Genomic DNA, 19033 nt, shown 5'->3' with positions numbered 1-19033 from the left:
AAAATTAAGTACATTTTCATGATAGAAGTTCTCAAGAAATTGGATAGAGAAGGAATGTACCTCAACATAATAAAGGCCATATATGACAAGCTGATAGTTAACATCATACTCAATAGTGAAATGTTGAAAGTTTTGCTAAAATCAAGAACAAAACAGGGATGCCCATGTCTCTCCCCTCCTCTTTAACACAGTTTTGGAAGTCCTAGCCAGGGCAAATGGACAAGACATCTGATTTGGAGAAAGCAAAATTATATTTTTGCTGATGATGCATTTTAGAAGTAAAAGAAAATCCTAAATACTCCACATAAACTGTTGTATAAAATCAACAAATTCAGTAAAAGATAGAAAAACATATAAAAACCAGCTGGATTTACATACATTCACAACTAACTCTTCATAAATAGAATTAAGAGAACAATTCCACTTAAAATAGCATCAGAAAGAATAAAATACTTAGGAATAACTTTAACCAAGTAGTGAAATATCTGTATACCAAAAGCTATAAGACATTGATGAAAGAAAATGAAGAAGACACAAATAAATGAAAGGATAATTTGTGTTCATGAATTGGAATGATGTTAAAATGTACATACTACTAAACTACAAATTTAAATACATATTTTACCAACTGATGTTTGACATGTAAATACAAAATGGGGAAAGGATAGTCTCTTCAACAATTGCTTCTGGGAAAAGTGATGTCCACATACAAAAAACTGTAATTGGATCCTTATCTTATACCCTACACAAAAATCAGCTCAAAAAGGATTAATGACTGAAACTCAGTTGCTTTCTTTGGCAATACATTTGCTAAAATTGCAACTATACAGGGAACATTAGCCTGGCCCCTATGCAAGGATAACACACAAATTTGTGAACCATTCCATACATTTTTGTTATTAAAAAAAAAAAAAAATGTCTTAAATGGTAAAACTCCTAGAAGTAAACATGGAGGAAAATCTTCTTGACCTTTTTCTTGATAATTATTCCTTGGATGTAACACCAAAAACACAGGCAACAAAAGCAAAACAAACAAGTGGGACTACAACAAACTTGAAAGCACACTCTGTGGAAAGGGAGAAAGAATTTGTAAACCATGTATTTGACAGGAGGTTATATAAAATATGAGGACCTTATAGAACTCAATGTGCTATGCTGTACTCAGTTTAGTCTGACCTTTGCAACCCTATGGCCTATAGCCCACCAGAGTTTGCTGTTCATGGGTTTCTCCAGGCAAGAATACTGGAGTGGGCTGCTATTTCCTCCTCCAGGGATCTTCCTGACCCAGTGTCTCCTGCATCCCCTTCATTGCAGGTGGATTCTTAACTGCTGAGCCATCAGGAAAGCCCATAGAATTCAATAGTGAAAACAAATAGCCCAATTTAAAAATAAGCAAAGAACTTGAATAGACATTTATCCAAAGAAGACATACAAAGGAAAAAGATGCAGATTAAAGACAGTCAACATCACTAATCAGCAGGGAAATGCAGTGCAAAATTATATATCACATCTGTTAGGATAGCCATTATTTTTTTTTTAAAGGTAAGTAATAGTGAGTATGTGGAGAAATTTTATTCTTGTACAGCATTGGTAAGATTGTAAAACGGTGTGTCCATTATGGTAAATAATATAGAAGTTTTTCAAAATTTTAAAAATAGAACTACTGTCTCAGTCCCACTACTGGGCATATATCCAAAAGAGTTGAAGTCTGGATCTCAAAGAGATATCTACACTTCATATTTATTATAGCATTATTCACAACAGTCAAACTATGGAAACAATCTAAATATCCATCCAGTTGAATGAATTAAGATGATGTAATATACATACAGAATGGACTATTTTTTTGCCTTAAAAAAAAGGAAATCCTGTCATATGTAAAAACATAGATGAACCTGGACAACACTGTGCTAAGAAAAATCAGTCAATCATAGAAAAATGAATACTGCATCATTCCATTCATCTGAAGTGTCTTAAATACTCCAATTCATGGGAGCAGAGAATAGGATGGTGGTTAGCAGTGGCTGGGGCAGGGGGTGGAAAAATGGGATTTGTTACTCAATGAGTATATAAAGCTTCAGTTATGCAAGATGAATAAGTTGGAGAGATCTATGATATAACATATTGCCTATAGTTAATAATACTCTGCTGGACACTTAAAACTGTTAAGTGGGTAGATCTCACATTGTCTTACCACTAAAAGAAAAGAAATGAATTAGATTTGAAGAGTTGGAAAAGAAATTAAATGTATGAGTGGGAAGAAGAAAGAGAAAGAAGAAAATTAGATTAAAAAATCAAAGGCTCTATCTCACTTTGGTATAACTCTGAATACATTTCAAAACACAATTAAACACTTTATAAAGAAAATGACATATTTCCTGTTCATTTCCAACTAGAGATGTTAACAAAAATAATAAAAATAATGCCATCAAACTAAAGCGAATGGAACTTCTGAGCTACCATTGTCTCTAAACAGTTTCCTTTGCTGTATAATGCTAAATTCCCATAACTATATATATCACTGCTGCTGCTACTGCTAGGTTGCTTCAGACGTGCCCGACTCTGTGCGACCCCATAGACGGCAGCCCACCAGGCTTCCCCATCCCTGGGATTCTCCAGGCAAGAACACTGGAGTGGGTTGCCATTTCCTTCTCCAATGCATGAAAGTGAAAAGTGAAAGTGAAGTTGCTCAGTCATGTTCTACTCTTAGTGACCCCATGGACTGCAGCCCACCAAACTCACTAGTTATATATATAAAACATATGTAAAACATATATATATCCTTTGCCCTGAGAATTCCTTCTCCCCTTTTTGCATTCCTTCTACCATTACTATTGTCTTTGTGGAGAGACCAAATGTGACTTTTTGAGATGGAAAAGGGGGAGAAAACAGTCATAATACCCTAAAGTTTTGCTTGGTTTCATATATGAGGGTTTATAGATGGGATCTTTCACAAATTTGCTTTAGAAATTTCTCAATGAACTTAAATTGCTTTGACAGTAAATAACATGCTGCATTAAAAGGAGTAGTCCACAAAACTTCATTCATAATCATAGTCTTCTTCAGTCCAGTCCACTGATAATGGTGGAGTTTTTCATTCCTTTTTGTTTTCTTAAATAGTAAAGGCATCTTTTTTCCTAGTCAGGGCATAAACAGAGAAACACTATTGCAACTATTACTCCTCCTCCTCTTCACATAAACACTTAGAAATATCTTGGAGGTCCTTGGAGGCTTATTAAGCCAAAGACAATAACTTCAATGTTGAATATAAAATTATAACCACAATGGAAGTACCATAAAATCTTAAAAAACTTTACAAAAAATAGAATTAGCATATTACACTTTAGAATGTCCACAGGGACAACATAACATGCAGAAAAGATTGCCTATCTTTTGGTAGAACTCTGACATCAGAAATTGTATTCCTTGATGTTCAAAAATCATGCTTTGTAAAAGCATAGGATTTTCACAAGAACTAGAAACAATAATAACAATAGCACTTTTATATGCCTCTCACTGTGCTAAACACTTTATATGAATATAGTCACTTAATAATAGCAATCACAATAGAAATGTTTACTATTTTTACTCTCCAACACAAAGAAAACTGAAACATTCAGGATAATGATTCTAAATGATAAGGGATACTTGATAAGGCCTTTTACAATAGTAAATGTTCACAATTAAAAAAAATTCATTTATTTTTTTAGTTGGAGGCTAATTACTTTACAATATTGTAGTGTTTTTTGCCATAAATTGACATGAATCAGCTGTGGATTTACATGTGTTCCCCATCCGAATCCCCCCTCCTGCCTCCCTCTCCATCCCATCCCTCTGGTTCTTTCCAGTGCACCAGCCCTGAGCACTTGTCTCATGCATCCATCCTGGGCTGGTGACCTATTTTACCCTTGATAGTATACTTGTTTCAATGCTATTTTCTCAGAAAATCCCACCCTCACCTTTTCCCACAGAGTCCAAAAGTCTGTTCTGTACATCTGTGTCTCTTTTTCTATTTTTGCATATAGGGTTATCATTACCATCTCTTTAAATTCCATATATATTCATTAGTATACTGTATTGGTCTTTATATTTCTGGCTTACTTCACTCTGTATAATGGGCTCCAGTTTCATTCATCTCATTAGAACTGATTCAAATGAATTCTTTTTAATGGTTGAGTAATATTCCATAGTGTATATGTATCATACCTTCCTTATCCATTCATCTGCTGATGGACATCTAGGTTGCTTCCATGTCGTGACAATTATAAGCAGTGCTGTGATGTTTATGTGATGAAACTGGGATGCCAACACCTATCTTACTCAAACTTTTCCAGAAAATTGCAGAAGAAGGCAAACTTCAAAACTCAATTCTATGAGGCCACCATCACCCTAATACCAAAACCAGACAAAGATGCCACAAAAAAAGAAAACTACAGGCCAATATCACTGATGAACATAGATGCAAAAATCCTTAACAAAATTCTAGCAAACAGAATCCAACAATATATTAAAAGATCATACATCATGACCAAGTAGGCTTTATCCCAGGAATGCAAGGATTCTTTAATATCTACAAATCAATCAATGTAATACACCACATTAACAAATTGAAAGGGAAAAACCATATGATTATCTCAATAGATGCAGAAAAACCCTTTGACAAAACTTAACATCCATTTATGATGAAAACTCTCCAGAAAGCAAGAATAGAAGGAATATATGTCAACATAATAAAAGCTATACATGACAAACCCACAGCAAACATTATCCTCAATGGTGAAAAATTGAAAGCATTTCTCTTAAAGTCAGGAAAAAGACAAGGGTGCCCACTCTCAATGCTACTATTCAACATAGTGTTGGAAGTTTTGGCCACAGCAATCAGAGCAGAAAAAGGAATAAAAGCAATCCAGATAGGAAAAGAAGAAGAAATCTCTCACTGTTTGCAGATGACATGATCCTCTACATAGAAAACCCTAAAGACTCCACCAGAAAATTTCTAGATATAATCAATGAATACAGTAATGTTGCCGGATATAAAATTAACACACAGAAATCCCTTGCATTCCTATAAACTAACAAGGAGAAAAAAGAAAGAGAAATTAAGGAAACAATACAATTCACCATTGCAACAAAAAGAATAAAATACTTAGGAGCATATCTACCTAAAGAAACAAAAGACCTATACATAGAAAACTATAAAACACTGATGAAAGAAATCAAAGAGGACACAAATAGATGAAGAAATGTACTGTGTTCATGGATTGGAAGAATCAATATTGTGAAAATGACTATACTACCCAAAGCAATCTATGGATTCAATGCAATCCCTATCAAGCTACCAACGGCATTTTTCAGAGAACTAGAACAAATAATTTAACAATTTGTATGGAAATACAAAAAACCTCAGATAGCCAAAGCAATCTTGAGAAAGAAGAATGGAACTGGAGGAATCAACCTGCCTGACTTCAGGCTCTACTACAAAGCCACAGTCATCAAGACAGTATGGTACTGGCACAAAGACAGAAATATAGATCAATGGAACAAAATAGAAAGCCCAGAGATAAATCCACGAACCTATGGACACCTTATCTTCGACAAAGGAGGCAAAGATATACAATGGAAAAAAGACAACCTCTTTAACAAGTGGTGCTGGGAAGACTGGTCAACCACTTTTAAAAGAATGAAATTAGAATGCTTTCTAACACCATACACAAAAATAAAATCAAAATGGATTAAAGATCTAAATGTAAGACCAGAAACTATAAAACTCCTAGAGGAGAACATAGGCAAAACACTCTCCGACATAAATCACAGCAAGATCCTCTATGACCCACCTCCCAGAATATTGGAAATAGAAGCAAAAATAAACAAATGGGACCTAATTAAACTTAAAAGCTTTTGCACAACAGAGGAAACTATACGCAAGGTGAAAAGACAGCCTTCAGAATGGGAGAAAATAATAGCAAATGAAGCAATGGACAAAAACTAATCTCAAAAATATACAAGCAACTCCTGCAGCTCAATTCCAGAAAAATAAATGACCCAATCAAAAAATGGGCCAAGGATCTAAACAGACATTTCTCCAAAGAAGACATACAGATGGCTAACAACACATGAAAAGATGCTCAACATCACTCATTATCAGAGAAATGCAAATCAAAACCACAATGAGGTACCATTACACGCCAGTCAGGATGGCTGCTATCCAAGTCTACAAACAATAAATGCTGGAGAGGTTGTGGAGAAAAGAGAACCCTATTACACTGTTGGTGGGAATGCAAACTAGTTCAGCCACTATAGAGAACAGTGTGGAGATTCCTTAAAAAATTGGAAATAGAACTGCCATATGACCCAGCAATCCCACTCCTGGGCATACACACCAAGGAAACCAGATCTGAAAGAGACACAATTAAAAATTTTTAAAGGAACTTCCTCTGAGGCAAACTCTAAATATTTTAAGATGGTTCACAGACCTCTAAGTTAAATCAACCAATCTAATTATGCTGAAGGCATAGAACTGAGCACAATTCCTCAGAGTGGGAAGGCACACCAGATGCCAGGGTTTTCTTTTCCTTTCTATAATGAAAAGAAAGTAGTTACTGGGGTGTGGTAATAAAAAACTGATCATGGGATTTTCCCCTCTATCCTCATTACTATTACTACCAGTTCCTCTGTCCCACCATTATGCTTGCTAGATTCTGGGAAAGTCAACTGTTGCCCTGTTAGGCTAAAGATTGTTGTATAATTCGATCGCTACCTAGATTATGTAAATTGTCAGTAACTTTCGGGACTAATACCAATAATAAAAGTATGACTTTAGCCAACAAATTTGGTAATTAGAGATAACACTTGGGTTGACTCACACACCTCTGGGTTCGCACAGATCTTTCTTTATCTAGGCGGCTGCACTGCTTTCTAATGCTCTTAATCTCGATTGAAGATGCTGAGACATCTGTTCGAGATGGGACTTGAATAATAAGATGCAAGCATTCCAATATAACTCCAGTGCACCCCTGTGCCACTGTCCATTATTTGGCTAAGTTTCTGTGTCTGTCCATGGTTATAAGTAGAAAAGAGCAGACAGCTAAATCCTCCTCTCCTTGCTCATCTACAAATATTTAAAGAGATAATGAAGTGGACATTTATTCTTAACTGCAACTCAGATGAAATGTTATGATGTTTTTGTTAGCTTCTGAAGGGTAATGGAAAATGAGTGCCACCTGTTTGTGATATGCCATAAGGGAGATAGTGCTTCTTAGATGAATTGCACTTCAAACATCCCATTCTTTATTTGGTCGTGGATTGTTCTCTGGGAGAACAGCTGATGCCTAATTGCATAAAACAAACAGACCATGGCTCACACAATTCATGTTTCATCTGTTTTCACAGTTAACGTATGGCTGCCTAGTCTGTTTGGTCCGGGAGGTTGCAGATAATGAAGGAAAACCAAATGAAGGGATAGGTTGCATTGTTAATAGGACCATGCTGTTAAGGGGAGAAGACTTTTCTGACTCCTCTCTTTCTCTTTCCCAGTGGACTTTTGATTAGAACATTTGTAGGTTTCCCTTCACTCCTTTAGCTTATTTCACTTCCATCTCTTTGTTGGAGAATGAAAGAGAGGTGTACATAGTTTTAATTGATATGTTATATGTGACAAACACTGCTAAGATATTGAATATGCATGTATGTATCCATTAAAATGCTTATATGAATCATGTTATTGATCTTACTATATTAATAAGGTAAGTACTGGGGCTCCTGGATCCTTATATGATTCCAAATATTGAATGAATAGGAAAGAATAGACAGAGGTACTCAACATTTCTCAGTATTCCTCTTTCTTACAGCAGATATAACTTGTGTAGCTGCATATAGGGTAGATTTTTAATCTTTGTCTATTTTGTGATGGGAATAGTTCTAACTAATTCAGCCCCCCCAAAAAAATGTATAGAATAATAAACACAACTGATGAATGTTAAAGCACTTAGCAGAGGTAACAGACCATATTTTTTTTTTCCCTTTATAACAGCAATTACTCTCTCTGGGTATCTTGCATTCAATCCTGTTTCAGGGATGTCACCCAGAAGAATTCAGATAGGCTTAAAAAATTATGTCCTGGGAGAGGTTATTTGAAGAAGTGGAATGATTAATCAATGATGACAACTGTGCATGGGATGCCTTCTTTAGACAGCAGTGAGAATGGCAAATAGTAGAGTTCTTCCATGGAGAAAACTTCTAGGAATCTCAATAATGACATATCATCCTAATGCAAAGGCTGGGCTCTCATGCATGTCTTTGGCAGTGAGCATGGATAGACAAAGGAAGCTCAGACTTGAAGAGATATCTGAGCAGGGAAGGGTCAGCTGTTAGTTTCACTTACACAGGCAGCACTTAAGATCTCTGACATTGGCTGCACCACCTAAGCATATGCCCTGACCAATATATATATATACATATATATATATATTGACCAATATATATATATATTGACCAATATATATATATACCTATTGCCCACATCAACCCCTTATTGTAGTACTGCTCTAGTCTAGATTGAAGAGGTTGGGAAACAGAGCCAGCTTGGACCTGACTCTCAGGGCTACTGCTCCAGAGACTTAAGACTCTCTCACATTCCCAATAGAGTAGTGACAGCCATCAGCAGAGGAGAAATTCTAGCTCACAGCTAGCCCTAACTTCTTCATCTTCAACCCTACTTCCTACCAAGATGTCAGTGACCAGACTATGTTGATCAAGATTTGACTTGTGTTCACATCCGATTCAGCTCTGTCACCAAAGTCACTGGGCACATTCAGCCTGTTGAGGAACTTTTCCATGAATGCACACTCCTTCAAGACCACAAAAGTGTTTTTTTTTTAAATTAATTTCCTATAGAAAGAGAAAGTCAAGCAAAGTGAGAAGACAGAGGAATTAGTCTCACTTGAAAAACAAGAGAAAACCCCTGGAAAAATCAAACAATGAAACTGAATTAGAAATTCACCAGATAAATAATTGAAAGCATTAATAATAAGAAAGTAATTGAGTTAGAGAAAAAGAATATGTGGGCATAGTGAGAATTTTAATAAGGAACAAGAAAATATAAAAAACAATGAATACAGTAACTGAAATAAACAGAAAATGAATTCAAAGTAAACAGGTGATACAGAAGAACACAAAAGTGATCTGGGAATAAAACAATGGAAATCATTCAATCAAAAGAACAAAAGAAACTTTTCCTTTTCTAAATTAAAACATTTTAAGGGACCTATGGGACAATATTATGTTTACAAAAATATGCATCATACTGGTCCCAGAAGGAGAAGACAAAGAGAAGGTAAAAAAATTATTTGGTGAAATTATGGCTGAAAAGTTCCAAAACCTGAAAAAAGGAAGCAAATATCTGTATATATAGAAAGCAAAGAGAGCTCCAAACAAGATGAGTGAGTGAGTGAAGTTGCTCAGTCATGTCCGACTCTTTGTAACCCCATGGACTGTAGCCTACCAGGCTCCTCCATCCATGGAATTCACCTGGCAAGGATACTGGAGCAGGTTGCCATTTCCTTCTCCAGGTAAATAAGGTGAACCCCCAAAGAAAGTAAAACACCAAGTCATAATTAAAATGGAATTCTAAAGGCAGCAAGAGAAAAGAGTCATATACAGGTGAATCTGCTTAAGATTATCAACTAATTTTTCTGAAGAAACTTGCAGGCCAGAAGAGAACAGTTTGATATTTTCAAGGAGCTGAAAGGGAAAAACTTATAACCTAAGGTACTCTACCTAGCAGCACTGTCATTCAGAATTGAAGGAGAAATAACTTCTTAAACAAGAAAAATAAAAGTTCATCAAGCCTAAGTCTACCTATAAAGAAAATTTAAAGGTCTTCTTGGGTGGTCCTGCATGGCATGGCTCATTAGTTTGACTCAGTTACACAAGGCTGTGATCCATGTGATCATTTTGGTTAGCCTTCTGTGATTGTGATTTTTGTTCTGGAAGCTAGCTGTGGGATTGTAGTTCTTGCTTCTTCCATTTGCCCTCTGTTGGAAGAGGATAGGAGGCTTGTGCTGCTTCCTGATGGGAGGGACTGGCTGTAGAGAAAACTGGGTCTTGCTCTGGTGGACAGGGCTATGCTCAGTAAAACTTTAATCCCATTTTCTGTAGCTGGATTGAACTATGTTCCTGTTCACTGCCCTCCCCCCCCCCCACCCCGCCCCGCACCGTTATTTGTTGGGACTGAGACAGCCCAGTCCTGGAGTCTAAAAGCTCTATGGTAGGGTTATTGGTGGCCTCCAAAAATATTTATGCCAACACACAACTCCCACGACTTCTGCTGCGAGTGGCCCTGTCTCCGCAGTAGGCCACTGTTGACTCAGACCTCTGCAAGGGATCTGCAAACACTCACAGGCAGGTCTGGCTCAGTCTCTGTGGGGTTCCTGCTCCTTTCTTCTGGGTCCTGGTATGCACAAGCTCTTGTTTGTGCCCTCCAAGATTCTGTTTTCCCCAGTCCTGTGGAAGTTCTATAATCAAATTTTGCTGCCCTTCAAAGTCAGATTCACTAGGGATTCCCAGTCCCTTTGCCAAAAACCCAGGTTGGGAAGCCTGATGTGGAGCCTAGAACCTTTGCAACAGTGTAAGAACTTCTTTGGTATTATTTTTCTGCAGTTTGTGGTTTGCCCACCTGCAGTTTGTGATAGCACCCCTCCTATCAACTCATTGTGGCTTTTCCTTTGTCCTTGGATATGAGGAATCTTTTTTTTTTTTTTGTGGGTTCCAACATCCTCTTGTTGAAGGTTGTTCAGTAGCTAGTTGCGATTTTGGTGTTCTCAGAGGAGAAGATGAGAGTACACTTTCTGCTCCTCCATCTTGGTGACTAATGTGTGATGGTGGAGACTTCTGACAAAACATGGTGCATTGGAGAAGGGAATGACAAACCACTTCAGTATTCTTGCCATGAAAACCCCATGAATGATATGAAAATACAAAAAGATATGACACTAGAAGATGAGCCGCCCTCCCCCCACCCCCCATCAAGGTCAGTAGATGCCCAATACAATACTGAGGAAGAGTGAAAAATTAGCTTCAGAAAGAATGAAGAGGCTGGGCCAAAGAAGGAATGATGCTCAGCTGTGAATTTGTCTGCTGGTGAAAATAGAATCTGATTCTGTAAAGAACAATACTGCATAGGAACCTGGAATGTTAGGGCCATGAGATAACCTCAAGGAAAATTGGACATGGACAAGCAGGAGTGGGAAAATTGAAGGTGGATTTTAGAAATTACTGAACTTAAATGGACAGGAGTGACTGTATTTGATTTAAATGGCCATTATACTACCGTGGGCAGGAATCTGTTAGAAGAAATGGACTATCCCTCATAGTCAACAAAAGAGTCCAAAATACAACTGGGTGAAATCTCAAAAATGACAGAATAATGTTGGTTTGTTTACAAGACAAACCATTCAACATCACAGTTATCCAAGTCTGTGCCTCAGCCACTAATGCTGAAGAGGCTGAAGTTGAAAGGTTCAATGGAGACCTACAAGACCTTCCAGTTCAGTTCAGTTCAGTTTAGTTGCTCAGTCGTGTCCAATTCATTGCGACCCCATGAATTGCAACATGCCAGGCCTCCCTGTCCATCACCAACTCCTGGAGTTTACTCAAACTCATGTCCATCGAGTCAGTGATGCCATCCAGCCATCTCATCCTCTGTCGTCCCCTTCTCCTCCTGCCCCCAATCCCTCCTAGCATCAAGGTCTTTTCCAGTGAGACAACTCTTCGCATGAGGTGGCCAAAGTATTGGAGTTTCAGCTTCAGCATCAGTCCTTCCAATGAACACCCAGGACTGATCTCCTTTAGGATGCACTGGTTGGATCTCCTTGCACTCCAAGGGACTCTCAAGGGTCTTCTCGAACACCAAAGTTCAAAAGCATCAATTCTTTAGCGCTCAGCTTTCTTCACAGTCCAGCTCTTACATCCATACATGACCACTGGAAAAACTGTAGCCTTGACTAGATGAATCTTTGTTGGCAAAGAAATGTCTCTGCTTTTTAATATGCTATCTAGGTTGGTCATAACTTTCCTTCCAAGGAGTGAGCGTCTTTTAATTTCATGGCTGCAATCATCATCTGCAGTGATTTTGGAGCCCAAAAAAATAAAGTCTGACACTGCTTCCACAAGACCTTCTAGAACTAACACCAAAAAGAAGATGTCTTTTTCATCATAGGGGATTAGAATACAAAAGAAAGAAGTAAAAAGATACCTTGAATAACAGGGAAGTTTGGCCTTGGAGTACAAAATGAAGCAGGGCAAAGGCTAACAGTTTTGCTAAGAAAAGACATGGTTATAGAAACATCCTCTTCCAACAGGACACAAGACTAGGACATCACGAGATGGTCAATACTGAAATCAGATTGAATATATTTGCATCTGACGATGAAGCAGCTCAATATGCAGTCAGTACAAACAAGACCTGGAGCTGACTGTGGCTTAGATCATGAGCTCCTCATTGCAAATTCAGGGTTAAATTGAAGAAAGTAGGAAAACCACTAGGCCATTCAGTATGACCTAAATCAAATCACTTGTGATTATACAGTGAAGGTGACAAATAAATTCAAGGGATTATATCTGGTAGACAGAATGCCTTAAGAACTATGGATGGAAGTTAGTAACATTGTAAAGGAGACAGTGACCAAAACCATCCTCCCAAAAAAGAAACACAAGAGGCAAAATGGTTGTCAGAGGAGGCCTTACAAATAGTTGAGAAAAGAAGAGAAAGGAAAGGCAAAGAAGAAAGGGAAAGATATACCCAACTGAATGCAGAGTTCCAAAGTATAGCAAGGAGAGATAAGAAAGACTTTTTAAGTGAATAATGGAAGTAAATAGAGGAAAACAATAGAATCGGAAAGGCTAGAGATCACTTCAAGTAAATTGCAGATATCAAGGAAATATTGTATGCAAAGATGGGCACAATAAAGGAGAGAAGCTTCATGGACCTAATGGAAGCAGAGGAGATTAGGTGGCAAGAAAGCACAGAAGAACTGTACAAAAAAGATCGTAATGACCTGCTAACCACAATGGTGTGATCACTCACCTAGAGCCCAACATCCCAGAATGTGAAGCTGAGTGAGCCTTAAGGAAGCATCACTATGAACAAAGCTCGTGGAGGTGATGGAATTCTAGGTGAGCTATTTAAATTTCAAAATATGATGCTGACTCAATATGTCAGCAAATTTGGAAAATTCAGCAATTGCCACAGGCTTGGAACAGATCAGTTTCATTCCAACTCCAAAGAAAGGCAATGCCAAAGAATACTCAAACTACCATACAGTTGTGCTCATTTCCCATACCAGCAACATAATGCTGAGAATCCTTCAAGTTAGACTTCAACAGTGTATGAACTGGGAACTACCAGATGTACAAGCTGGACTTAGAAATGGCAGAGAAACCAGAAATCAAATTGCCAACCTCCACTGGATCACAGAAAAAGCAAGAGAGCTGCAGAAAAGCACTGACTACTTCTCCATTGACTACACTAAAGCCTTTGGCAGTGTGGATCACAACAAATTGTGGGAAATTTTTAAAGAGGTGGGAATACCAGCAAACCTTATCTGACTCCTGAGAAACATATATGCAAGTCAAGAAGCAACAGTTAGAACCAGACGTGGAACAACAAACTGGCCCCAAATTGGGAAAGGAGTACATCAAGACTGTATATTGTCACCCTGCTTATTTAACTTATATGCAGAGTACATTGTACAAAATGCTGGGTTGGATGAATCACAAGCTGGAATAAAGATTTTGGGGAGAAATATCAACAATCTCAAATATGCAAGAGATTACACTTTAATGGTAGAAAATGAAAATGAACTAAAGAGCCTCTTGATTAGGGTGAAAGAGCAGAGTGAAAAAGCGGGCTTAAAACTCAACATTCAAAAAACTAAGATCATGGCAACTGATCCCATTACTTCATGGCAAACAGATTGGGAAGAAATGGAAACAGTGACAGATTTTATTTTCTTGGGCTCCAAATCACTGCAGATGGTGACTGCAGCCATGAAATTAAAAGATGCTTGTTCCTTGGAAGAAAAGCTATGACACATCTAGACAGTGTATTAAAATACAGAGACATTACTTTGACTACAAAGGTCCATTTAGTCAAAGCTATGGTTTTTCCAGTAGTCATGTACAGATGTGTGAGTTGGATCATAATGAATGTTGAATACCAAAGAACTGATGCTTTCAAACTGTGGTGCTGAAGGACTCTTGACAGCCCTTTGGACAGCCAGGAGATCAAACCAGCCAATCCTTAAAGAAATCAACCCTGAATATTCATTGGAAGGATTGATGCTGAAGCTGCAATACTTTGGTGATCTGAGGCATAGATTCTACTCATGGGAAAAGGCCCTTACACTGTGCAAGATTGAAGGCAAAGGAGAAGGGGGTGACAGAGGATGAGATGGCTGGATGGCATCACTGACTCAATGGACATGAGTTTAAGCAAACTTAGGGAGATAGCGAAGGGCAGGGAATCCTGGTGTGCTGCAGTACATGGGGTCTCAGAGAGTTGGACATGCCTTAGTAGCTGAACAACAGTAACAAACTGAACTTTCCATCCCCAAACTGCAGTATATGCATTATTTCTAGTACATGTTCAACATTCTCCAGGAATGGTTACATGCTAGGCTGGAAACAAGTACCAACAATTTCAGAAAGATAGAAATAATATTAAGCATGTTTTCTGACCCTAACAGTATGAAGCTAGAAGTTAATTACAGGAAGACAACTGTGAAAATATAAATATATAGAGACTAAATAACATGTAACTATAAAACGATTGGGTCAATGAACAAATCAGAATTAATCAGAAAGTTCCTTAAGACAAATGAAAATGTAAATATAACCTTCAAAACTATGGGATCCAGTAAAGCAGTTCTAAGAGGGAAGTTTATAAAAATGCAGGTGTAGCTCAACAAACATCTCTAGCAACCTAACTGACTATAGTAGTTAGACAATGAGGGACAAACAAATCCAAAGTTGACAGAAGGATGGAAATAATAAATAACAGGAAAAAAAAGTTAAAATAAAAAAGAAATAGAAAAAATTGATAAAATCAAGAAATTTTTAAAAAGATAAGCAAATTAATAAGTCTTTAGCCAGACTCATTGAAAAAAAAGAAAGAGAGGAAAGGGAAAGGGGGAGGGAAACCAAAATAGATAAAGAAATAAAGAGGAGAAATTATAACTGATATCATGGAACACAAGAAAAAAATCATAAGAGAATACCATGAACAGCTACATAACAACAAATTGGACAATAAGCATAAATGGACAAATTTATAGGAAGATGAAATCTTTAAAGACTGAATCAGGAAAAAATAGACAATCTGAACAGTTCAATCATGAGTAATAAAATTGAATTTTTAATTTAAAACTTACAGGAAATAGAGGTCCAGGTCAGACACATTCACAGGTTTTGTTGACCACACATAAATAAGAGTTAATCTATTTCCTCCTCAAACTATTCCCAAAAAATAAAAAGGAGGGAACTTCTAAGATTATTCTATGATACACAATTACCTTCATACCAGAACCAGAAAACTACAAAAAAGAAAATTATAGGCCAATACTTCTAATTAAAATAGATTTTAAAAATCCTCAACAAAATATTGCCAAACTGAATTCAATAACATACAGAAGGGATTATAAACCACAATCAAGCAGAATTTATTCCAAGGACACAATAGTTGCTCAACATTTTCAATTCAAAGTGATTAACAAAAAATGAAAGATAAAATTCATAATAATCTCAATAGATACGGAGGAAGCATTTGACAAAATTCAACTTCCATTCATGCCAAAATTTCTCAACAAATTTTGTATTGAGCAAAATTACTATGCTGAAATTTACTATGTCAGCATAGTAAAGGCCATTTATGACAAAACCACAGCTACCACAAAACTTAATGATAAAAAGATAAAAGTATTTCCTACAAAATCAGGAACAATACAAGCATGCACTTGATCACCACTTCTATTTAACAGAGTACTGGATGTCCTAGACAGAGAAGTTAGAGAAGGAAAAGAGATAAAATGCATCTAAATTGGAAGGAAGAAGTAAAACTGTCACTATTTGTAGATGACATAATATATCATGTGGAAAGCCCTAAAGACTGCATCAAAAGTCTAATAAATGAATGCAGTAAATTTGCAGGATACAAGATTAGTATACAAAACTCTGTTGTTTTTCTGTTCATTAATAATGAGCTATCAGAAAAAGAAAGCAAAACACATTTTCATTAAAATAGTATCAAAATCAAATACCTAGGAATAAATTTAATCAAAGAGATCAAACAGGTAAAAGACTTGTACTATGGAAGCTTTAAAACATTGATGAAAGAATTTGAAAGTAGTACAAAAGAAATGGAAATGCAACTTGTATTCTTTGAGGAGTTAGTGTTGTTAAAATGTCCATACTACCCAAAGTTATCTACAGACTTAATGCAATCTCTATTAAAACATCCTTGACATTTTTCTCAAAGAATTAGAATAAATAATAATAAAATGTATATGGAACTACAAAAGACACTGAATAATCAAAGCAATTTTGAGGGAGGAAAAACAACAAAAAACAAAGCAGGAGGTATCAAACTCCCTAACTTCTGATTATATGATCAAGCTACAGATATCAAAACATCACAAAAGCAGACACATAGATCGATAGAAGAGAATAGAAAACCCCAAAATGAACTCACACACTTACGGTCAGTTAATTTTTGACAAGAGAGAAAAGATATGCAATGGAGAATACAAACTCTTAAATAAGTGATATTGGGAAAACTGGACTGCTATACATATACAGTAAGATTAGAACATTACCTCACAGCAAAAAAAAGAAAAAAAGAAAAAAATCAAAGTGGATTAAAGATTTAAATGTAAAACCTGAAATTATAAACTCCTCAGTTCAGTTCAGTTCAGTTGCTCAGATGTCTGACTCTTTGTGACCCCATGGACTGCATGCAGCATGCCAGGCCTCCCTGTCCATCACCAACTCCTGGAGTTTACTCAAATTCATGTCCATTGAGTCGGTGATGCCATACAACCCTTTCATCCTCTGTCTTCCCCTTCCCCTCCCTCCTTCAATCTTTACCAGCATCAGGGTCTTTTCAAATGAGTCAGTTCTTCGCATCAAGTGGCCAAAGTATTGGAGTTTCAGCTTCAGCATCAGTCCTTCCAATGAATATTCAGAACTGATCTCCTTTAGGATGGACTGGATGGATCTCCTTGCAGTCCAAGGGACTCTCAAGAGTCTTCTCCAACACCACAGTTCAAAAGCATCAATTCTTTGGTGCTCAGCTTTCTTTATAGTCCAACTCTCACATCCATACATGACTACTGGAAAACCCACAGCTTTGACTAGATGGACATTTGTAGGCAAAGCAATGTCTCTGTTTTTTAATATGCTATCTAGGTTGGTCATAACTTTTCTTCAAGGAGCAAGTGTCTTTTAATTTCATGGCTGCAGTCACCATCTGCAGTGATTTTGGAGTCCAAGAAAAACAAAGTCTGTCACTGTTTCCATTGTTTCCCCATCTATTTGCCATGAAGTGGTGGGACCGGATGCCATGAACTTAGTTTTCTGAATGTTGAGTTTTAAGCCAGCTTTTTCCCTCTCCTCTTTCACTTTCATCATGAAGCTCTTTAGTTATTCTTTGCTTTCTGACATAAACTCCTAGAAGAGTACATAGGCAGAACACCCCTAATCATAGCAATATTTTTTAGCTATGTTTCATAATACAAAAGAAATTAAAGCAAAAGTAAACAAATGAAACATAATTAAACTTAAAAGTTTTTGCGCAGAAAAATAAACCAAAGACAAAACAAAAACACAGCCTAGTGAATGGAATAAAATACTTGCAAATTATATAACCATTAAGGGGTTATGTTTAAAATACATGAATAGTTCATATAACTTAATATCAAAAACAAGCAAACAATCTGATTTAAAAATGAGAAAACTTGAATATGCATTTTTCCATAGGGGATGCAAAGAAGCAAATCAACATAAGAAAAGATATTCAATATTGGAACCATCAGAGTAATGCAAATCAAAACCAAAAGATAGCACCTCCCACCTGTCATAATGGTTATCATCTAAAATAAACTAACAAATAATAAATATTGGATCACATGCATAAATAAGGAAATAGTCATGCACTGTTTCAAGAATGTAAATTGATGTAACAATGATAAAGAATAGCATAGAGTTTCCTCAAAACAGTAAATAATAGAACTACCATCCATAAATTCCACTTCTGGACATATATTCAAAGGTGGGGGGGGGGCACTATTTCAAAATGGTACATGCACTCAAATGTTCATGGTAGCATTATTTATCAATACATTATCCGGGGTATAGAAACAAGCTAATTGTCCACCAATAGATCTATAAATAAAGAGGCGGTAAGTATATGTATTATTATATTACTTAACATAAAAAAGAATAAAAACTGCCATTTGTTACAACATGGATGGACCTAGAGAGTATTATTTAGTGAAATAAGTTAGAGAAAGATAAGTACTCTTTATTATCACTTATACATGGACTCTAAAGAATAAAATAAATGGAGGTAGGACAAATCAAACAGACACAGATATAGAGAACAAACTAGTGCTTATCAGTAGATAGAGGGAAGAGGGCAAGATAGGGGTATGGAATTACTAGATACAAACTGCAATGTATAAAGTAAATAAGCTACAAGAGTATATTATATACCACACAGGAATATAATTGTTATTTTTAAATAATTTTAAATGGAGTATAATCTCTAAAAATATTGAGTCACTATGTTGTACATGTCAAACTATTATATTGTAAATCAACTATACAACTATACTACTACAAAAAAAGCAAGCAAAAAATTCCCTATAAGTAAACTTTGCCTTTCACTATTTTTGTGTCTGAAATCGTCCCTTGGATCTCAAAGTCTAAAGCTGAATATTAATTTTTTCATTCTTTAGCTTCTTCTTATGTAAAAAAGAAAAAA

At 36.4% G+C, this 19033-nt stretch overlaps 1 non-coding gene across 1 annotated transcript; it reads left to right on the top strand.

The window, feature by feature from the left end:
* The first annotated feature begins 788 nt into the window (after positions 1–788).
* On the top strand, positions 789–893 carry LOC122709724. The gene has a single exon (XR_006345695.1). It is a non-coding gene; the product is annotated as a U6 spliceosomal RNA (small nuclear RNA).
* The last annotated feature ends 18140 nt before the right edge of the window (positions 894–19033 follow it).

The sequence above is a fragment of the Cervus elaphus genome, chromosome 15, assembly GCF_910594005.1.
Source record: "Cervus elaphus chromosome 15, mCerEla1.1, whole genome shotgun sequence".
Taxonomy (NCBI): domain Eukaryota; kingdom Metazoa; phylum Chordata; class Mammalia; order Artiodactyla; family Cervidae; genus Cervus; species Cervus elaphus.
This window is presented reverse-complemented; position numbering and strand designations above follow the sequence as displayed.